The sequence below is a fragment of the Patagioenas fasciata genome, chromosome 5, assembly GCF_037038585.1.
Source record: "Patagioenas fasciata isolate bPatFas1 chromosome 5, bPatFas1.hap1, whole genome shotgun sequence".
Lineage (NCBI taxonomy): Eukaryota > Metazoa > Chordata > Aves > Columbiformes > Columbidae > Patagioenas > Patagioenas fasciata.
Genome location: NC_092524.1, coordinates 65,634,134 through 65,654,895, shown reverse-complemented (window position 1 = coordinate 65,654,895; position 20,762 = coordinate 65,634,134). Strand labels below are relative to the sequence as shown.

The window sequence follows — 20,762 nt, the reverse complement described above, 5'->3', positions numbered from 1 at the left end:
CTCCTTTTATTTTTTTTTATCCTGAGTTGCCTGACATTTTAAGTGATCAAAGTTTCCTGTGAACCACAGCTTCTGAGTTTCTGATAAATATGGCCACACCACTCCGCATTTGTTTGTTTTCCTCAGGTTGCAAACCTGCAGTCTCAAGACCTACTTATTTTGGAGCAGGGAGAGCTGCTGCTTGTCACCACGTGCTTCAGCAACCCGGGAGGAGCACAGCTCTGTGTGCAGGGTGCAGCTCAGCGCTGCTTGCAAGACAGGGCCTAATCCTGCTCAGGAAGCAGGGAGCAAAACTAACCAGCAGCCCCTGTGCTGGCCTGAGGAGCCAGAACAACCCTGGAGTGGGCAGAAAGCAAAAGGAGACATGATGCATGGAGACAGGCTGTTTATAGGAATGCACAGACGGGATGATGGAGGTGGCTGTGGCTGAGCATGGTGACATGCCCAGCCCACGCTGAGACAAAAGGAGACCACTCTATAGAATCATAGAATGGTTTGGGTGGGAAGGGACCTTCAAAGCTTATCCAGTGTCACCCCTGCCATGAGCAGGGACATCGTCAATCAGGAGCCCCGTCCAGCCTGGCCTGGGATGTCTCCAGGGATGGTTCATCCACCACCTCTCTGGCCAACCTGGGCCAGGCTCTCACCACCCTCAGTGTCAAAAATTTCTTCCTCATGTCCAGCCTGAATCTCCCTCCTTTAGTTTAAAACCATCACCCCTTGTCCTATCGCAACAGGTCCTGCTACAAAGCTTGTCCCCATCTTTCTTATTGGCCACTTTTAAGTACAAAAAGGCCGCAATAAGGTCTCCCGAGAGCTTCTCTTCTGCAGCTGAACACCCCAACTCTCTCACCCTGTTCTCCCAGCAGAGCTGTTCCAGCCTCGGATCATTTCTGTGGCTCCTCTGGCCCCTCTCCAACAGGTCCATGTCTGTCCTGTGCTGAGGGCTCCAGTGCTCAGACCCCGAGCCCTTCAAGACAAGGTGAAGCTCTGGGTGCTCCAGGGTATCCATGAAACCACATATAAAGGCAGGAAGGTCCTGGCTCCCCCTCCTTTACCCTCCCATGCATCCCCACTCAGCCCAGTACAATTTATTTTGGCTTCCCCATTAACTGGGAAGTAAATGTGGCAATTACTTAGCACATCTGAACTGTCAGAACCTTTCGGCACATTTCCCTGAAGCTAAATAATTAATGAAGGACTCTGATTAGCATGAATCTTGTGGAATAATCAGACAGTGTGAGTGACATTTATTTTTACCTCTTGACACTTTAGATGGGGCTTTGTTAAGAGGCCAAGGATGGATGGGCTTCCTGGCTGCTGAAATGGGAGTCTGTCCTGCAGCTGAAAGGGTTTGGCTTGGGGTTCATTTTGGGAAAAAGGTTTCTGCCCTACTTTGTGCTTAGACTGCCAAAGAGAGAAGTAGCCTTCAAAATCTGAACACTTTGCAAGTGATGGATGATAAAATACACTTATTTTCCGTACAGGAAAGGCAGCTCATATAAGTAGCACCCAGCAACTTGTTCACTTCAATGTCTCATTAGAGGTTTTTTTCTCTCTCACCAACAAACAGGGGTCAAGCAGAGGATATCGGGTGTGCGTCTGCCAAGGCTCAGGCTCAGCTCCTGCAAACCAGACCACCGCAGCAGGGGTGATGGTTTTAAGCTAAAAGAGGGGAGATTCAGACCACATATAAGGAAGAAATTTTTGACACTGAGGGTAGTGAGACCCTGGCCCAGGTTGGCCAGAGAGGTGGTGGATGAACCATCCCTGGAGACATCCCAGGCCAGGCTGGACGGGGCTCTGAGCAACCTGAGCTGGTGAAGATGTCCCTGCTCATGGCAGGGGTGGCGCTGGATGAGCTTTGAAGGTTCCTTCCCTCCCAAACTATTCTATGATTCTGTGACCTGGCTCTGCAGCAGGGTCAGGCCTCGTGGAGTTATGCCTGTGGCAGCAGGTTTCCAGTTTTGCCTCTAATGACAGAGCGAGCTGGTGTCCCTACAGGGTGAGAGCCTTTCTAGCAAGAGCCTGCTGCATGAGAGATGCAGGAGGAGCTGGTGGCTGTCGCTCAAGGTCCACTTTCTCTTACAAGTGCTTTCTTTTTGCATCAATTCCCCCCACAAAGCACACCAGCCACCCAAAAACCTGCACTGAGCCCTGCCAGTGCCATGTGGGTCTGTGTCAGCCACTGCCCTTTTCGCAGCCTGTCCTTGTTTTGCCCTCAAACTGCAAATAATCTGTTTTTTACCATGACCCAGGGAGGAGACAGGCTGCCCAGCAGACACGTGGAGCTATTACATGAGCAAATTGGGGTTTTTTTCAGGTCCCGAAATGCAGAGGAGGCTATGATCCTCCCACCCAGGGAGGAGATGAAGGTAAAGCAAAGGGATTACATTAAAGCTGAACTCTCCTGGCCTCAAATGCCACTGCTATAACAACATCAGCTCCAAAACCCACTGACCCTGCCCTGTCCCATATATTTCACCCTGAACACATGTGCTCAGGGACGGAGGATGCTTTCAGCACCCAGAGCAACACCAGTTGGGCACCTCGAAAAGTTGCCCCTCCCTAAAGGGGTTTCCTCCTCGTCCAGAGTTTTGTACAAACTGGAGGCAAAGGGCTTCTCACAAACAAAAGCTAATGTTTTGGAAATCATGTACTTTATGTCTATGCCTGGTTTCACTTCATCCAACACGTTTCCATGGAAGCAGAGAAGGGAGCAGGGAGCCTGCGGCTGCAAATCACAGCGATCTCGTTGCCTGCTCCCAAGTCTGAAGAGACAAATGGATTATTAAAAATAAAACAAAACTGAAATTTAAACAATCCCTTGCGATAAAAGATAGAAGATAGCAGATATTTAGTGCTGCAATGCTGTTTTTAGGGGCCAGAGTCCAAGCGCATCACAGCTCAATGAAACCGAACTTGGGCTCATTCTTAGAGAAAACACAGTATGCACTGAATAAAATGATTTTTATTCTTTTGTTGATCCCATTGGTGTAGTAATTGTGTGAGCGCAGAGAATGTCAGCACAGCACACAAAGGGAGTTATATAAACTGATTAAAAAGATGTTTTCAGCATGGTTTGAAGGAGTGTATCTCAGAGAGAGGTCAAAACAAGGATGGTTTAGGAAATACTGATTGTTTAGGAAAACTGAAGGTTTGTCTGTTGATCCAAACCCAGTTCTGATCTCAGGCGTAAGTCTCCTGAAGTCAGTCTGTCTGTCAGTCAGTCACTCTTATCAACATGTCCTTTGAGCAGAAACTTAGTTTTCACAACAACCACAAAGTTTTCCTGGCCTTCAACTGGCACCTTGAGGCATCACCGCATTCCAACAAAACATGCATTTCCTAACAGCTTGCAAGCGTGTTGCAAATGCACCTTCCTGCTGCTGAGCCAGGCACGTTTCACTGGGAGTAATTACCGTATATCCTCAGGTAAAAAGCTGCCTCTCAACCAAAATGTGGCACTCAGCGACTTGAACGCAGCCGCTCCACACAGCTGCTCACGAGCGACTGACCTGGATCTTCCTTCCCAGTTGCCTTGCGCTGGCTCCCAGCAAGGCAGCGGGGCTGATACGTGCGCAACCATTATGTGAGCAAATGCAAAACATCCTTCCTGCATTTACCCCAATAAATATATATACATATATCCGTTTGACAGCAGCCTGCCTTCTCCCAAGAGGCAGCAGAATTTCTCACCAGTAGATGTTGTTTTCTTTCTTGACTGGCAGGCAATAAAAATTAGGCAGACCTACAAAAGCTGCCGATTAGAAAATAGAGTTGCAGACTCTAGTGGGTTAAAAATCCTGAGTTTTTAGTGCTTGTGAGATTTCCTCCCCACAGCTCTGTGTAATGGATTAGGAGCTGTTCTCTATAGCTGCCTGAACGCTGAATTTCTGAATACTGCGATCAATACTGTATTGAATACCGATACCTATGATCTAATGACAGCTCTGTGTGCATTTATTACTTAAGTTTAGTAGATAGCTTTCAGGGGGAGAACAGCGAAAATTGAAAGAATGGGTCAAATTAACTTGAGTTTGTTCAATACTACATTTGAACAGGGAAATATGTGAGATGAAAATAAATTTAATGGGGAAAATGAAGGGATTTAGCTTGGACCAGGTGTCCCCAGAGCATGCAAAAATCCCAGACAGCTTTATACCAGCACATCCCAAAGAGAAAATGCCAGTTATTGCCAAAAGTATAATTCTTGCCTTTTCTAGCCTGTGAAATTCATTGCTGAAAGGGGGTTTCAGGCCAGGTGACCAAGACAGGGCAGGGCCTTGCAAACTTGTTTATACATGGTCTGTGTTGGTGCTGAGTACCAGCATCCCAGCAGGACCTGCAGGGAGCAGGGAAGCTGGTTTGGTTTTCATCTCTGGTTAGCGCTTGATTTTTCTTTCTTCCTCCCACCAACAGGAATTGCCTGGTGGAACGGGTTGGTCCAATGAACTATGATAATACTTTTTTTTTTTTTTTTAAATAAAAATAAGGACAACAAATCATGATAGTGATTTGTGGCTTGTTTCTACCTATGGCATTGGTGAGCAGGACATTGAGTGTCCACTGGGCCCAACAGTCTGAAAGTAAAAGGTTCCTGTACCCCATTCCCCACCCTGAGCCCACGAGGACAAGGCTCTGCAAGTTTTAAAACAAGTAACTCAGCAAAGGAAGAACAGTGCACCTAAATTCTTGGACCACATAGGAATGAACCAGAAGGTGAGCAGAAAACCAGTGCAGATAAGTGCAGAGGATATCAGAAAAGCATTTGCCTCCAGACAGTGTGGGATATTGATGTGTAGAGTCATACAGCAGCACATACTGGACAGGAAGCATCCGAAACACGTCGGAAATTGGGTGATGGAAAGGGAGAAAGGTGTCAATAAAATCAAGCAGTGTGGCAAAGAGAGGAGGAAGGAGAAGGCTAGCAGGGCAGCTAGCACAGAAGCCACTGGTGTTTACCTTGCTCTGTGTATCAATGACCTTGAGAGTGGTGCCATTATCTAGTGATGCCAAATTGTAGGAGGCACAGAACAAATTAATTACAAATGGGAGATTAGGCTTACGGTCTGATAAGCAGCTCATGGAGTTCAATGAAAAGAAGTTTTAATGAGATTAAGTGACAAAGCCATCACTTAGAAGGAAGCACTAAACAGACTACAGACAAGGAGAAAGAACTGGGGGCGAAGGCAGAGAACTATTAAAACCATCTGTGTTATTAAAAGAAGAGTAAACAAGGCCTGTGCTTCTCAGGGAGAAATGGAGATAATAGTAAAGTGTGCTGGCACTGCTGGTGGAAACTCCTCCCTTGAATATATCATACGTAGCATCACAGTCAGGCTCAGGGGGATATGGATGGAGTGCAGCAAGGGTATCCCAGCACACATTTGGGACCAAAACAAGAAGCAAAGTACTGGCTGCCTTGAATTACTGCAAGGAAGAGGCCCAAGGGGAGGTCCAGGAGGTCTGGTGTTACTGGGCGACAGCAACGGGTTGGAGCTGGACTTGGTGGAGAAGACTTTAGCCCACTTCAAAAACACATGCAGCAGGTTATTGGATGGTAGCAACCAAGGACAGAAACAGGCTAGCAGTTAGTATGTCAGGCCAAGAAGGGCAGCTCTTAAGTAATAACAGCTACTGCTAATGATGAATAATTAAAGCAGATCTCTGGCCCTAGTTCCGTTCCTCTAATGTACAGCAGAAGCATCCTTTATAATATGCAACAGGAGGAATCATGTGCTTGCACAGATTGGCTGTGCTTCATCTCCCACCAAACCCACCGCATCCTTCTCCACAAGCTGGATTTAAAGCTGAGTTCAAATATTATGGGAATGGGAGCAGCTTTGAATCAGACTGATGAGAGACCTGGGCTGTAAAGGCAGCTCCATCTTACCATGCAGCAAATGTGCAAGGGCAGGGACTGGAGAGAACATCGCTCATTCACGTTACCTACAAGTAATGGGCCAAAACATTTCCTGAAGAGGAGAGACACATCTCATCTTTCAACAGAGGTGGGCAGACTTCTGTATGTCTGTTTTATAAAGCGAATACTAGACACATTTCCTCATCTTTCCTCTTCGTGATGGGACAGGTGCGGTCGGGGTACATGGAGCTGACTGACGTTGCCACGCATGCCATGACTCACCAGCAAAAGATTTTATCAATTCTCCCTTCTCAAATGGATCCAATCAGGGAAAAGGTTTGGAAACAGATCAGAGCCAATCTCAGCCCTCTCGCTTGTCTCTCCTCCCTCTCACCTTTCCACCCACCCCTACCCAAAGGGTAGCACCACGGCTGGGGGATTGAGGGACTGAAGAACGGAATGGGCACCAGGCAAAGCAGGGCTGACCCTCAGCCAACATAAAATGGTGAAATTTCCCAGTTTCATGCATTAAATAATCTTCCTCATACTGAAATTCATCCTGCAAACTCTCCAAGGAGGGGATCTTACTGTCTGCTCTTCTCTCGCTACACAAAAGATCCTGATCTTTCCTGGGTCTCCAGGCACTACAAATAAAATAAGATCTAAAACAAATAATCAGCACAGAACTTTCTTTTTCCTTACGAAATCAGGGAGCAATTTGTGCATGTTAAGAAACATGGTTAGCACTACAGCCTTTCAAAGTCATCTGCTATTCCCCTGACTTATCTTGCAATGCAGATTATCCAAATGTGGATCCCTGGGTGCCCTCTGATACACAATTCCAGTAAATATTTACATCCTCTCTCTTCCTATTTTGGTTTAAAATATGCTAAAAGAATGCACAAGGTGTGCCTCAGCATTTTACAGCCTCTTCACTTTGGTCAGCAAAAGCAAAATCCTGCAGGAGTGACTGCCAAAAGCATGTTGCATTCTCACCTTTCTGGAAAGAGTCAATCCCCCACAGTTTAATCTTACTTAAAAAAACCCATACAAAACCAAAGTGTGTGGCAGAACCTTCTTCAGTGATATGATTTTTCAAACTTCTTTTCCTTTTGGTGGGGATTACCCAAAATAAGCTCACAGAGATGGAATCTACCATTTCTTAGGGTCTGTTGCTGAGTAAGGGAGAACCGATCCTGGGAAAACACAAACCTTGGAGGTTTAGGATGCACAAGCTTTGTGCATGCTTCCTTGTTTGTAACTCCTTTTCCTGAGCCAGGGCTGATAGGTATGAGATGAAAACTTGGCCCACATGCCTGGTCACACCTGGCTCGACCTGGATGTGACACCCTGAGGAAACACAAGCACAGGCTGGGTGGGGGCTGTGGGTCCTTCTGACGAGCCCCTGTCCCGAGTGATGGGGACCAGGACCTCAGGGCTCACCACTGCACGCCCTAGCAGGGACAACTTTAGGGACAGATCAGCTACAAACCCCAACTGTCACAATTGTTCTATGGTATTTGCTGGAAGTGGATGGGACGGTCTTAGCCTCAGGTGTGAGCACGGCTGGTCGCTGGTGGGGATGGCACAGGGGCTGGCTTTGCTTTTGGCTCTGGAAACAAGAAGGAGCATTGCACACTGCAGGAGCCCAAAGAAACCAGAAACAAGGTATTTGGATGCAGCTGAGCACAGCTGGATGTGCTGATGTTGGTTTGTAAACGGCCAGACAGTTCCTGCTGTGTGTGTTTCTGATGCATGATTGTCCCCCTGCTTTCTCTGCAAAACCTCCATTTAGCAGTGCTGGGAACTCTCTCTGCTGAGCAGGTAGGAGGAGATGGGGAGGCTTAGGTATAGAATTACACATATAGGTATGATACACATCTATGCCTGACTCAAATCCATGAATAGAAACTGCAGATCTAAACTCCACCCTTTGCCCACAGGGCAAAAGTAAAGCTTCCACCTAAATAAATCCTGAAAATCTCAGCTGCCAGCATCTCCAAATCAGAACAACAGGAGATGAAGCCAAGTGCTCTGAATATTTTCTTCCAGAATACCCAGGAGAGCTCGGCTATATGTAGCAGAGCCATTTACATGGTGTTTGAGGCAGCATTTCTAGTCTTAGCAGACAGAGAGGTGCCAGGAAACGATTCTGCTCCCCAGGCAGGACTCAAACCACAGCACAGCCAGACCTGTGAGTCCATGATTATCACATTGATCTTTTCAGCCCCTCCTCATGTAACATCAAGCATGTGTTAGACGGCTACTGCTCATCTCAGATACTCCTCTTAGCTACTGCTGTGGGTTGTAGTGCACTGAATACTGCAAAGGTAATGCCTCCCCTCAGTTTGTCCCTGAGAAGAGGGTCAGATCCTAATCACGCTGAAGATGAGGCTTCAGTTCCCTCCCTTCCCGCGAAACACAGTAATGCAGAACACTTTGATGGGACATCGTTCCCTTCTTTCTATGGGATCTGAAGTGCAGGGAAGAGAGAGGAAAACCTGCAGACAGCTGCTCAGATTGGTCAGGGAAAGGGGAGAAGGAGCTCTGGGGTAAGACACTGCAAAACTTGTGGCTGAGTTTTAACCAGGGGTGCAGGAACAGAAGAAAGCAAGACACTCTAAAAACAGACAAAGAGGATATGGTATGTCCTTTTAAGAATCGGTCTGAAGATGGAGCAGTATTTGCCTGAACATCACCATCAGGAACTGAGAGAACTGAGGCCCTGACAGAAAGAACCCATGGACAATGACTTGGAGAGAGGTCTGAGGAGAAGCATTGTGTTGCACTGGTTTCTCGGATATGGGGGGGCTGCTGCTCACAATGGCTGCTGTATAGACTTTGCCTGCTGCTCCAGCCAAACCTGCCCCTGCCTCCTGAAAGTGATTGTTACGAGGGTCTCTTTGACCCAGGGACAATAGCTGCCGTCCAGAAGATGTGTTCTCACCTACAGCCTTGGTCACACCTGTCACCTACCTGCTCCCCCAAACAATGGCCAATGAAAAGGAGCATGCCCAGAAGCTTGCCAAGGGTCCTGAGGTCACCCAATGGATCAGAGAAAGACCCCTGAACGGTGGCCACGGTAGCACCGGCAAAAGAAAGCGTGAATCTTTTGAGCCTGTGCAGTACAAGCCTGGGTTGCGAAATCAAGGTGAAGACTGGCCTCAAACAATGGGAGTGAGAGGGGGTGAAGAAGCGTAAGAGACGACTCCTGAATGGACACTGTGGAGATCTTCCCACCAGAGGATTCTGAACCACAATGTAGGACCGGCCGGACTCTACAGGACCAGAGACCATAGGGACACCTCTGAAGCTCTACTGGTGGTAAATGCAGCCTCACTTCCCATCTTTACTTTTACTCTCCCCGTTTCTTTTCTCTTTTCTTTTTCTTACTTTCTCTCTCCCTATCGTGTGCCACTTTACAGGCAAATTAATAAAGTAAAACCGTTTGATTGAATTATAACCCCTTGGCTTTTTGGTTGCCTTAATTTTGCACTCTGAGATCAAGGTAAACGAACCATCACGAGTCCATCACTGAGTGGACCGTGACAGTCCTCTGGGCAGATGTGGCTGACAAGGGTTAATCTTTCAGATTTCATGGCTCTACCTGCTATAACCACACCTCTGGCTCTAGACAGCTGCCTGCTGCGCATTCCCTGCTGTTTGCAATATCTCCCCTCGAAGGGAAGGTCTTCCGTCACAAACTGAACTGATCCGAGCCCAAAAGCATCACCAAAGTCACACTTTGCGTGCATGACCAAAACTTTCACTCTGCCCTCAATAAAAGGCTCATACCTGGCAGCAACTGGCACTTAAGGGGTGGGATCCCAGGGCAGATCCTCTGTGAAATCTGTGACACCGGGGTGTTTGGCTAACACATCATTTGGCATTTTCTCTCCAGCACCCTCATTTGTTTCCCTTCGCAATGTCAGTTTGCCAAGCCAACTCAATGAATAATTCAGCACCATTAAGCACGTGCCAAAGCCGCTTCAGCACTTAGTAGGATCAGTTCTTTAGCCTTTTTCTCCATTTAAACTTCATTCCAACATAATCTCCCCTTTATTGCTGCTGGAGGAGCAAGATCTACAAGTAGAAAGTACATTACCAAAGCTATATGGAAATTTAGCTATATATATGGAAATCATCCCCTTGATAAAAATGGTGTGCTGCTAACCATTCTGCTTCACGCATGGTGCCTTGCTGCTCCTGCTCATCGCCACTTTGAATGATGGAAAAACCCGCTGTTTTTTCACAGACATTTATTAGATGTAAGGGTCAATAACCACGCAACAAGGACGATCTCACAAACCAGGATTCAGAAAAAAATGAGGTCATTTCCGAGCTCTGTTGTGTATTCCTGGTGTTATTGCTGTGAAATCAATTCATCACACCCAACAAATCAATTAATCATATGATAAATTAGTCAATCTTGGTCCCTTTTCAGCAGCTTTTCTAGACAAAGGGGCTTTAAGATGAGTGGGCACGTGTTTCAGCATCCAACCTCTAAGATGACAATATCATCTCCTTTCTTGCTTTGCCTGGAGATTTGGACTGTTTAACCATCCCTCACTGCCAACCTGCAGCGCTGAGAAAACTGTGGCTCTCAGCATGGACAAAACCTGTAGGTTCTCAGCTTCCAGTAGTCCTGTCACTGTGCCTGAAACATCTTCAGTCCCCCAAAATGGCACTACTCAGACCCTTTCCCTGCAAGGACTGAGGGATGTTTCCCTGGAACATCAGACATAACTGCACACTCAACTGCTGACCCAGTTTGCATGTGCAATTATCATGTCTGGGAGCAGCAGGCAGCAGAGTCAGCACATCAGATCCAGCTGCAATAACCGTCTGTGCAAATACAGCGTATAGGTGAGCGCTCATTGCAGAAGGCACAATTGCTACGACGGCTTTTATTAAATCCCACTCATTTTATGACTCCCTGGTTGGAGCAACAACCTTTCCCTTTCAGCTATGGGTATACATGGGTCTGATGTTTCAACAGCAGCAGCACAGACCAGCAGCTCCAGTGCAGGTGCCTGAGATGAACAGCAAAGGCAGCTCATTCTGTCACTTTGGTAAGCAAGTTCCATCCTTCGGAAAGGTTCTCACACTTAACCTAAGCAAGTAAGCATAGCTGCTCAGGTTTCAACGGTACATTAACCGACAAAGTAACCTTCAGAAATCCTGACTCTTAATCTCCGCTGTTTTTTCTGTAAGCTCTCCTCCCCTTCTCCTTGCTCGTTGCCCAGATACAGGCCTTGTTTTGTGGATGCTATCAGCATGTCATTAGGATGTCTGCAATAACTCCCCCCCCATCTCTGTAAGGAACTGCCTATATTTCTGAAAGAAAGCAGAAAAACCTGTCTGTACAATGCCTGCCCCTGCCAACAGCACCCACTGAGTGAGCACAGATTCTAGGTTGATTTTAAATGAGTTGCTGTGAAAACAGTGTCTCTGGGATTGTCAGAGGCTGGATTTTGATCTTACATGACTGTGAAACTCAAGGAACATCAAGTAAGGCAGATGGTTTATACCTCCAAGGTTTCAGACCTGGAAATCTCTGTTCATTTTGTTTTCTTTTTTGTTTGGTTTGGGTTTTTAGGGGGGGGGGTTGGTTTTTTTTCCCCTTAAATTTTGCAATCTCTCTGCACCTTCTATTCAAAAGATAAGATGCAATTAAAAAAATTTACATTTTGCTCATTGGTATGACCTGCTGTTCCAACAGTGTTTCCATCCAACCAGATGACGTAGCAACACCAAGAGCTGTTTCCCTGGCAAATGATTCTTTAGGATCCAGTTTGAAAGGGGACAGTCTTTACTGGGATTCCTACTTTATCTGGCAATCTGGGTAGTCTAATGCTAAATCCTTATTCCAAGCTAAATTTGCTGCCTTGGAAGCCTCTTTCTGTCTAAGACATGGCTTTTTTGCAAAGGTGGTACTGATTATCTGTGTCCTTTTTGTGCCTCTCAAGTTACTGAAGCTCTAGAGAGGACTCCTGAGGTCACCGCTCACAGTAGTTTGTGCTCTAAAGAACTGAGTTGTGGGTTATTTTCATGTGAACTGTGAGAAAGCTTGTACATGGCTTCCAGTGATGTTAGGAATTGCAGGGGGACTGGCAGCACCCAGGTGGAGCTAATCGGCACCTATGTTACAGGAGACTCCTACGGGGAGCCACGACACAAAGCAAACTCCGACACCAGCCGAAACCTTTGGAAGAGATCATCGGTTCCACACAAAATCACATGGCACCAGGTGGGAAAGGTTTCCTCCGCGCAAGCGATATCAGAGGACTTTCAGTGCATAGACCTGTGACTCAGGTTGAAGCTGCAAGGAACATAAACCCTAAAATGAGTTTTCTGGTAAAGAGCCTTCACCTCAAAGCAATCCAACTGGCAGGGTATTTTTTGCACAAACTATTCACTGCTGCGTAACGTGGCTTGCAAATCTGTCATGCTTTGTGTGTTCTGAGCCCTGAATATGCAGGAAACAAACACTCAGTCCTCTTGAGTGGATAAAAATCCATTTCAGAAGCACAAGGATCCTTGTATGCCAAGTTTTCATAAACGATGCTTGGCTGGAGCATCCCAGACTCTGAGCACGTGTGAAATCCATCATCGCTACCAAAATGATAAACCTTCACTCTCATTGCTAGAGCTGATTTAAGCAACTTTGATATCACCAAATGTCCCCAGCACAGACAGGGTGACACTTGGCAGACCTGCGGTGGAGGCAGAAGATTACTGCCACCCAAACCAACCTGTCTTCTTGTAGCATTAGCTTTTTTTCCATACTTGTTTGTATTCCTCACATGCAATTAAGTGCTGCAAAATCGAAACACCAGAATGACCTCTCACTGCTATGGTTCCCATGTAACCACCAAGCTACTGTCAGAATCAGGAGGGAGAGGATATCTGTGATACCTCTCTAGAAATAAAAACAGTGGGTAAGATCTACCAAGTTGAGTAAAGGTCAAGAGAGTTAGGAAAAAATACTGCAGAGTAGTAAAACAAAAGAAAGTGGTAATTGAGTTAAGATTAAGAGTTAAAGTAACAAAATCACCACTCTTTCTTCAGGAGGAAATCAAGCTCTCTGAATTGTTCACTCACTGCATGTCCCTTATTTTCTATATTGTTCTGAACTAACATGAACATAGCAGCCTCCTAAGGAAAAAAAAATCCCCTTTTCAGTCAATATTGCTATTATGTCCTAATCAGCCGTGTACTCTCGGAAGCTAAGGAAAAACACCAGTTAAATCAATACACACCTCCAGGTTTTATTCCCAGTAGAGATCTCCTGTCACACGCCCACCCTTCACAACAGTCAAATACGTTAATTTTAACCTCGTGCTACCTACCAGACACAAATAGCAATACTCAGGGAAGCCCTTATTCTGTTTAACACCTGCAGAATTAGAGCCACCCTGAAACTGCCAGACAAGTTCAAAAGTTCGTATTTCACCTCTGCTTGAGAAATAGAGATGTATTTTATATCACCAGACCTTAATCACACACTTAAATCTGACCTGAAACGAGTCAATACTCAGAATTAATCAATAAAACTGGTGGAAACCCATGATTGCCAGCTCACAGAGCATTGCAGAGGTTTGGAATCAACATTCCAAGCAGATCAGAAAATGAAATATTCCAGAAGTTTCCTGCAAAACATTAAATTTGCAAGAAGACTGAATTAAGAGGCAAAATATTCTGCACGAATAAAAGTAAAATGTTTCGATTTTTCCTTCACCTCATTTATATTATGGCGTATAAACTTCCCTGAGCACCTCTGAGCTAAAATATTGAATTGGTATGGAGAAACATCTTTACATCATTTATGGAAAAACCTTGCAGATGATATAACTTTTGCCTTTCATTATACATGATGTTTTTTCTTTCTTGTTTCCGTATGCCCAGAAGAAACATCTCTCCTTACTATATATTGTGTCAGCCACAGAAAAGCTATCAATAGGTGTTAAATTTCTCGGTCAATAACAGATCTCTGAGATCTGCTCGGAGGATTCAGGCAAAGAATATATATATATATATATACATATATATATATATATATGTAGGCATCTGGGAAAAACTGGCTAGCACGGGTCTGTCAGGGTCACAGCCTTCCCTGAAAGCTGAGTCATTGATCGCTGATGCCAAGAGACACCGAAAGGGACACCACGTCTAGATTTTGGCTTTCAAAACGTGCTTAAACTGTGAGTGATTCTGCAATTATTTGTCCACATGCACAGAAACATCGCCCATGAGCAAACTGTTTGTCTCCTTTTGCCTCCCCCCGGAGCAGGACTGAGCTGACCTTGGCATGGCCATGGCCATGGATGTGGACGGGGCAGAGTGAGCAGTGAGCTTGTGCAGCACAGCTCACAGGGGATGATCTTCACACATTACACATCTTTCTTCTTTGTTCTCTTCTCAGCAGTTGCTGTTTGTGTATGGATACCCACCAACTTGCTGTGCTCAGCTTAGACTTCGCCATTCATGGCTTTGATTTAAACACTTGATATAACCATCAGGCATCTGTATGTAGTCAAACAAGTAGCTCTTTTTTTTTTTTTTACTGGCCAGGATTACAATCTTGACCTCGCAGGAAGATTTTTTAAACACCGTCTTGTGTCATATCTATCAGAAAGGTCTGTAAACTTCTGTTTGAGTGTTATGACTTATGACAGCTCTTCAGAGGGAGTCTTTTCCTCTTAAAGGGAAGATATATGAAAACAGAAGGATAAAGCCTATAAATTTTTATAGCTCTGTACTTAACTCATACACAGGCAGTGGAGTGGATAGCAGTCCCATGAGAAGACTTATGATCCTCCTACTTTAAGCTATGCCAATTTTAAAAGCACCTCTGAGCATCCAGCCACTGTGTTTAAGATGCTTCGACACTTCTGTTTTAAACGTTTGACCTTACCCAACACATTGAACGTAATTTTCACGAGCACATCCAAAAATCAGGGACGGAAACAGATGCCAGAGGTGAAATGGGCCAAATGCTCAGGCTATGGACAACACAGGTTGTGATCTGAAAGGTCATGCACTATTGTGCATGCTGCTAGTCAGGAGAGGGCATCATTGCATTTGGTGGTTATTGATGCCAGCCACTGCCCAAGCAAACCATCATCTGGGGAGAGAAGAGAGGAAATCCCCTGTTCTCTGCTTTGCTCTGATCCTCTCCAGGGCACAGGCATCTCCTCTAAAGTGACTGCTCATCACTTAGGAGATCCAGTTATGCTCCCACCAGACCAGGACTCCAGGAGAACCCCAGAGCCAGCATGTTGACCACCAGGTCTCATTGTCCCCTCTGTGGAGAGGACAGGTGATCCTGAACCACTCCTGAGGCCAGAAAGTGCCAAAATCACTCCTTCCTCCCTCAAAAAAAAAGGTCTGGGAGGAATGGAAGAGAAACAATGTACCGCACAAACCTGCTGGTGTGTACACTGCTTGTTTCCACCACCATGACCTGAATGTCTCCAGGTTTCTCCAGCTCAGCTCCTCCACGCGAACACCCTCTCCACCTCAAGAAGGAGTCAACCAATGGTAGAAAAGAATGAAGGGAACAAAAAGACCATTCGGAAAACTGGAAAACCTGACAAAAGAGAAAAAACTGAAGAAGTTTGAATTTCTTAGCCTAAAGTGAAGAAGGATGGAAGAATGGTAACTGTTTTTGATAGACACCTGGGAGCTGGTAGAGGATCTGCCAACAGAGGCCTTTCCAAATGAGTCACAAGCATCTGTCAAGTGTGCGCTACCAGGGATCCTGGCTGTGCGCCAGGAGATGAGCTCTCTGGACCTTGTGAAGTTCCCACCAGCCCACTCTGCATGAAGCTACGTTGAGGGACAGCTCTCCTCTACCCTGCTCTGCAGCGTGCCTGCGGCTAATGGTGCTGAGGTGCCATCATGGGACTGACCCAGATTTACAGGCTCCAACTCTCAGCTACCCCCAAATCTCTGCCTTTGCTGAGAAGATGGACAGAGGCAGAAAAGCCCCGAGCAACTTGACCAAACTGCTTTGAGCAAGGGCTTGGGCTAGAGACCTCCACAGATCCCTTCCCACCTAAATTATTCCACGTGGGAGGCAAGCGCACAGAGGTTCACCAATCTACTCCAAGATTTTGTGGCTAGGCCAGGCCTAAATTCACATATTTACATCTCTGGGCAGGTTTTACCCCACTTCTACAGCATCAGAAGACAAAGACAGTCCCACCCCAGGCAGGACATCCCTCTCCCCTACACCTTTTCCAAGCAGGGACTTTCCAAAGGATCCAAAGCTACCAGAGCCCCATAAAAAGCAAACTGAAGCAGGCAAAACAGATGGGCCAGGGTGTGGAGGCACTTACAGCAGATGGCACTAAAATATTAAACTAACATTACCGTATGCTTAAGCCATGGCCCAGCTTGCTGCTGATTGCAGAGCCAGCCTGGTGAAAGCACGCAGATGAGACATGAGCCTCAGATTGCTAAATCATCCTACCAAACATCCCCTTCCCATGGAAAAATGCCTCACTAGCAACTCCTCCAACAGCAGGGATGTGCTAACATGATGCAAATGATGTTTTGCTGAACAAAAAGTATTTCCAATAAGTTAAGGTCTCTCCCAGATCTCTGCCGGAAAAACATCTCAAGAAACTGTGTAAAATCAGTTTGTCTGTGGCACCAGAGAGGGTCACAGTGACAGGTTAAAGGTGCAAAGCCCACACTGGTGCTCATCCACTGAGTGACAGCCCCAGACACCATGGGATGGCACAAGAGGCTCCAGGGAGGGGAGGGAAACATGTTATCCAACCCAGAGCATTTGCCAGTGTCACCCCAAAACCAAAATGATCTTTACTGCAGCTTATGACAATACCTGAGAGACACTGAGCTACCACATATAGATGAGTGGCCATGAACCTTGGTGTCCCCCACAGGTGCTTAGAGCCACAGCAGCCACAAAGGATGTGTAGTAAGGACACACTCTGGTAGGGGAGTAACCAGATTGATGTTACAAAAGCCTTTTATAAGGCATAAAACTCAGGATGCTTCATAGCATGGTGGCATAGAACTGTACTGCAGAATTAAGCATTTCAAATGATGAATTTTATTTGACTGCTTTTGCAGCAGGACCCTGCTTGGACCTTGGGTCCTACCTGTTGTGCCACCTAGCATGTGAGTGACTGCCATGACCCCACAGCCCTGGGACTGGGTCTTACTTTTCCCTATGCTCAATTTTGCCATAAAATGAAAAGAAAACGAAAGTAAACATTATTATGAATACCCAGGTTTGTTTTTTTAACTTGAGCTGAGACACGTCATCTGAAAGGTACCAAGCTGCTGAATGTTCACTAAATAGATCAAGCAGAAGGAATCTCCTAATGTTGTCACTGAAGGAGAGACTGGAGAGAGACCTGATGCCACAGCATAAGGGAAATGTCCATCCAGGACCAGGTCCCCAGGCTGTGGAACACCAGCACACGATAAGCTAGGTCACCCTGGCAGAGAGCTATGACAGGCATGGCAAGAGAAGACAGGAAAGGACTCGGCCAAAAGGCAGACGTCTGCCTTGGTCCAGGCTTCTTTTGGACTTCTTGCAAACTGCCCGTGGATAAAAGATGCAGGTTTCCAGGGCAGTAGGTCTTTTCTGAAATTTCCTGCATGCCCAAGCCATGTGCAAGCCCGTCCTGGATGTCACCTGAGTTACACAACATCACAGCACTGCGCAAGCCACACCAATCAGCTGCATTATTTTCCAAAGTCTGTGAAAGTCTGTTGCAAGACAGGGTTTTCTTGGAATAAACCTAAAGATCTGCATTCCTTGCTCTGACTACTGGAAAACACAAATGCATCTGGCCATCCTTCTCTGTGGCTGAATATAAAATATATATTAAAAAAAAAAAAGAAACTGAGCTGGCAAGCTCCTTTCCTGCAGAGCCACAGCCAGATGTGCTTTAAGCCCTGTTGTATAAGGGCTGTGTCCACCTCTGGGAGGAGATGCCAGGGTTGATGTGGGGGCAGTGATAGCTGAACAGCAAATGCAAGGCGACACGATCTTTCTGACCATGGTGAAAAGCAAGGGAGGCTCCTCGGTGGTTACCGGCATGGGAACAGCTTTGCTCTTTCAAATCGTGGTAATCAGCTCCAGTAAAATGGAGGTAAGAAGTCACTGCTTGTTTTTGTTATTGCCACTGGATGGCAACAGACGTTAAGCAGAGACATTGAGTTATCACTGCGCAAAACACACATGCACTTGCTGTGCTCCACCTTGTTATTTAGGGGAATGGCTGTGATTTCCACACTCCTTGCAGACACACCAGAGAGGTCCCTAAGGGATTATGCCCCAGCAAAACTATCAGCAAGACTGTTCCTGGGGTGAGGCTGAACGCTGGGCTTCCACTTTGCACAGCTTCTCCATGTATTTCTCAGATTGTTCACTCAAAAATCAATTTTTGTCTTGCCAGCCCAGGGCAAACTCTTCCGATGAACCATGTAAAGTATATTAAATGCCAAGGGTGTGAGTAGAAAACTCCTTAGCAGAATTACAGTATCGCACTGTGAAATAGTTAACACATGTGAAACTAATGGCTATTTTTAAATTACATATATCTGGTAATGAGGTGGCGAAGGGCCACAGAAATATCTACAGCTGGGTGTCAGAAACAGAACCAGGCATGTGAAACAGTTTCATTTGAACCAATAGTTTCCTATGAATCCCCAGAAACGCACTGACCTGAACTCAGGGAGGACTTGCCATGGTCGTAGGTTGATCACTTTGTGAACATCACTAAAACCATCATGTCTTAATAAGGATTAGTGGTGGTAGCATGATGCTTCCAAGGTGACATGTAACAAGGACGTAACAGGAAACAATGAAGATTTTTCTGTTTTCTATCTTTTAACAACTACATGGTCACATCTTTTTAGTATTCTCTTAATAACAGGTAACTATAATTAAGATAATTCTCTAAATTAAGGAATGATGATGCTGTTCTGTCTCTGGGTGACATTGTTCTGCAGCACCTCCGTTGTGCAGCACTGCCACATCTCCCTCTATGCTCATCACTTTGGCTGAGTGTGGTCTGTGCCAAATGCCTGCCAGCTGCGCCTGAGTTGGCGTATGACACATACCATGCCACGATGTTAAGCTCTGCCAAGACGTCAAGTTGATGCTACGAAGGCAATCCCTGTCCCCTTGGATGTGCTCTGCCACATCATTTCCCTGCCAACAGATGTGGCTCCAGGCTGATGGAGCCTGGCAGGACCCAGGGGGGATGCTCTGGTTCTACCAAGCCTGTTAACACATCCCCTGGTTCACCTCTGATAACTGAAAAACCACTGAAGTGTTTCACATGAACTGGCCAAGGGAAGGGCAGAATCTCCTTTCCCATGTCAGAAGAAGAGGCCCACACTCTACTTTCAATACAAAAAATTACCTAGCGCCCAGACACAGCAACCCATGAAGCAAACACTTGTGACTTCTAGTGGACATCACTGTCATCCATATTTTCTTATTTAGAGCCCATCTCCCCATACCTTGAAATCAGCTTTAAAGAGTTACATAGGTTTTAGCAACAAGCTTCTTGAGAGGCTTTATGTTTTTGTTTTCCTTGCCTTAGGCACTGGAGTGTTTCAAGGCAGAAAAGCATATGCCCAAATACTTCTCTATGCACCGCAAAATAGTAATTAGCTGTCTTGTGTCTGTCAGTCCTGGAGGAAACATCGCTGCCACTACTATCCTATGGGAACACAGATAGGAAACACAAACGCACTGAGATGCAAGAAGAATGTCTGTTCACGCACACAGGGATTTTCTCTGAGAACAAGCCTCTGTTGGCATCAGTTTCGGCAGTGACAGAAATTAAATGAGACTCAAAACTTAGGCAAACAAAATCTGAATAAGATCAAGGAGGACTGAAAATTGTAATGGGACCCAAAATATCAAGATCAAGGGACAGACAACTAGCTGCCTGTGTGACGTTCCCCAACTACTTTCCACAAATTCAAAACCAAGTATGTTAGTTGTCTGCCCAAAACAACACACACAACATGGTTGCAGAGACTCCAGGCAGGAAGGTGTGTAAGGTAAATTCAATCAGCCCTAGGGCTTCCAGAGTTTGGGCAGGGCCTGGGCCAGTCCCACAAAAGGGGAATTTGGGAAGGGGCAGGGAAATGGTTTGAGCTCATCCTACCCATGAGGGAGGTAAGAGATGCACAGCACGACACTGCAAGCTCTGAGAACCTAGCAGGAAAACATACAAGCAATAACCATATGTTTCCTATTCAGCCTATTAATGTAATTAGTTCATTATCTCTAAGAATATCAATATTAACATATTTTATTGCAGTGCAGATCTTGCAGTCCTCAGCACATCATGCAAGTTCGAGCCATTTCCTCACTAGATGTGCACGCTTGGGTTCCCAGCACTAGATAAATCAGTTGTAAAAATGTGCCACTTAAACGCGTCTGCCACGTCTCCAGGCCATCATGTGCTCAGATGTCTGCACAAACATGGACAGCAGAAAAAGACGCTCTCTAAGCAGCATGGGTGGGGTTTTCCCCCTCTTCATCTCTACCCAGTTGTTTGCAAGGAAGCAGCGGCTTTCTGAATTGCAGAGTCCCATCGGATAGAAGAACCAGGAACAGCCGCTGCCCCCAAGTCCAGCCGGGGAGAGGGCAGAGGGGAGCAGGGGCAGCCCCAGTGTCCCTGGCTCTCTCCCACGCCAGCCTACAAAGCCAGAGGCACACAAGGGTTCTGGCTATTCAGAGCTGGCATCTTGCAAAGAGTAAAATGCCTTTTTCTCTTGTGTGCCTTGTGAACTATAGCAGTTACAGGCTGCAGGGACCCCTGGTAGTGTCAGTGTGCAGTGACCGTGTGCTACCCCTTGGTCCCCAGGGTTTAGCTCTGGCCAAAAGCTG

At 46.1% G+C, this 20,762-nt stretch overlaps 1 protein-coding gene across 3 annotated transcripts in view; it reads right to left on the bottom strand.

The window, feature by feature from the left end:
- Positions 1 to 20,762, bottom strand: part of RTN1 (reticulon 1) — a 121,907-nt gene that overhangs the window by 27,929 nt on the left and 73,216 nt on the right. The window lies entirely within an intron of this gene.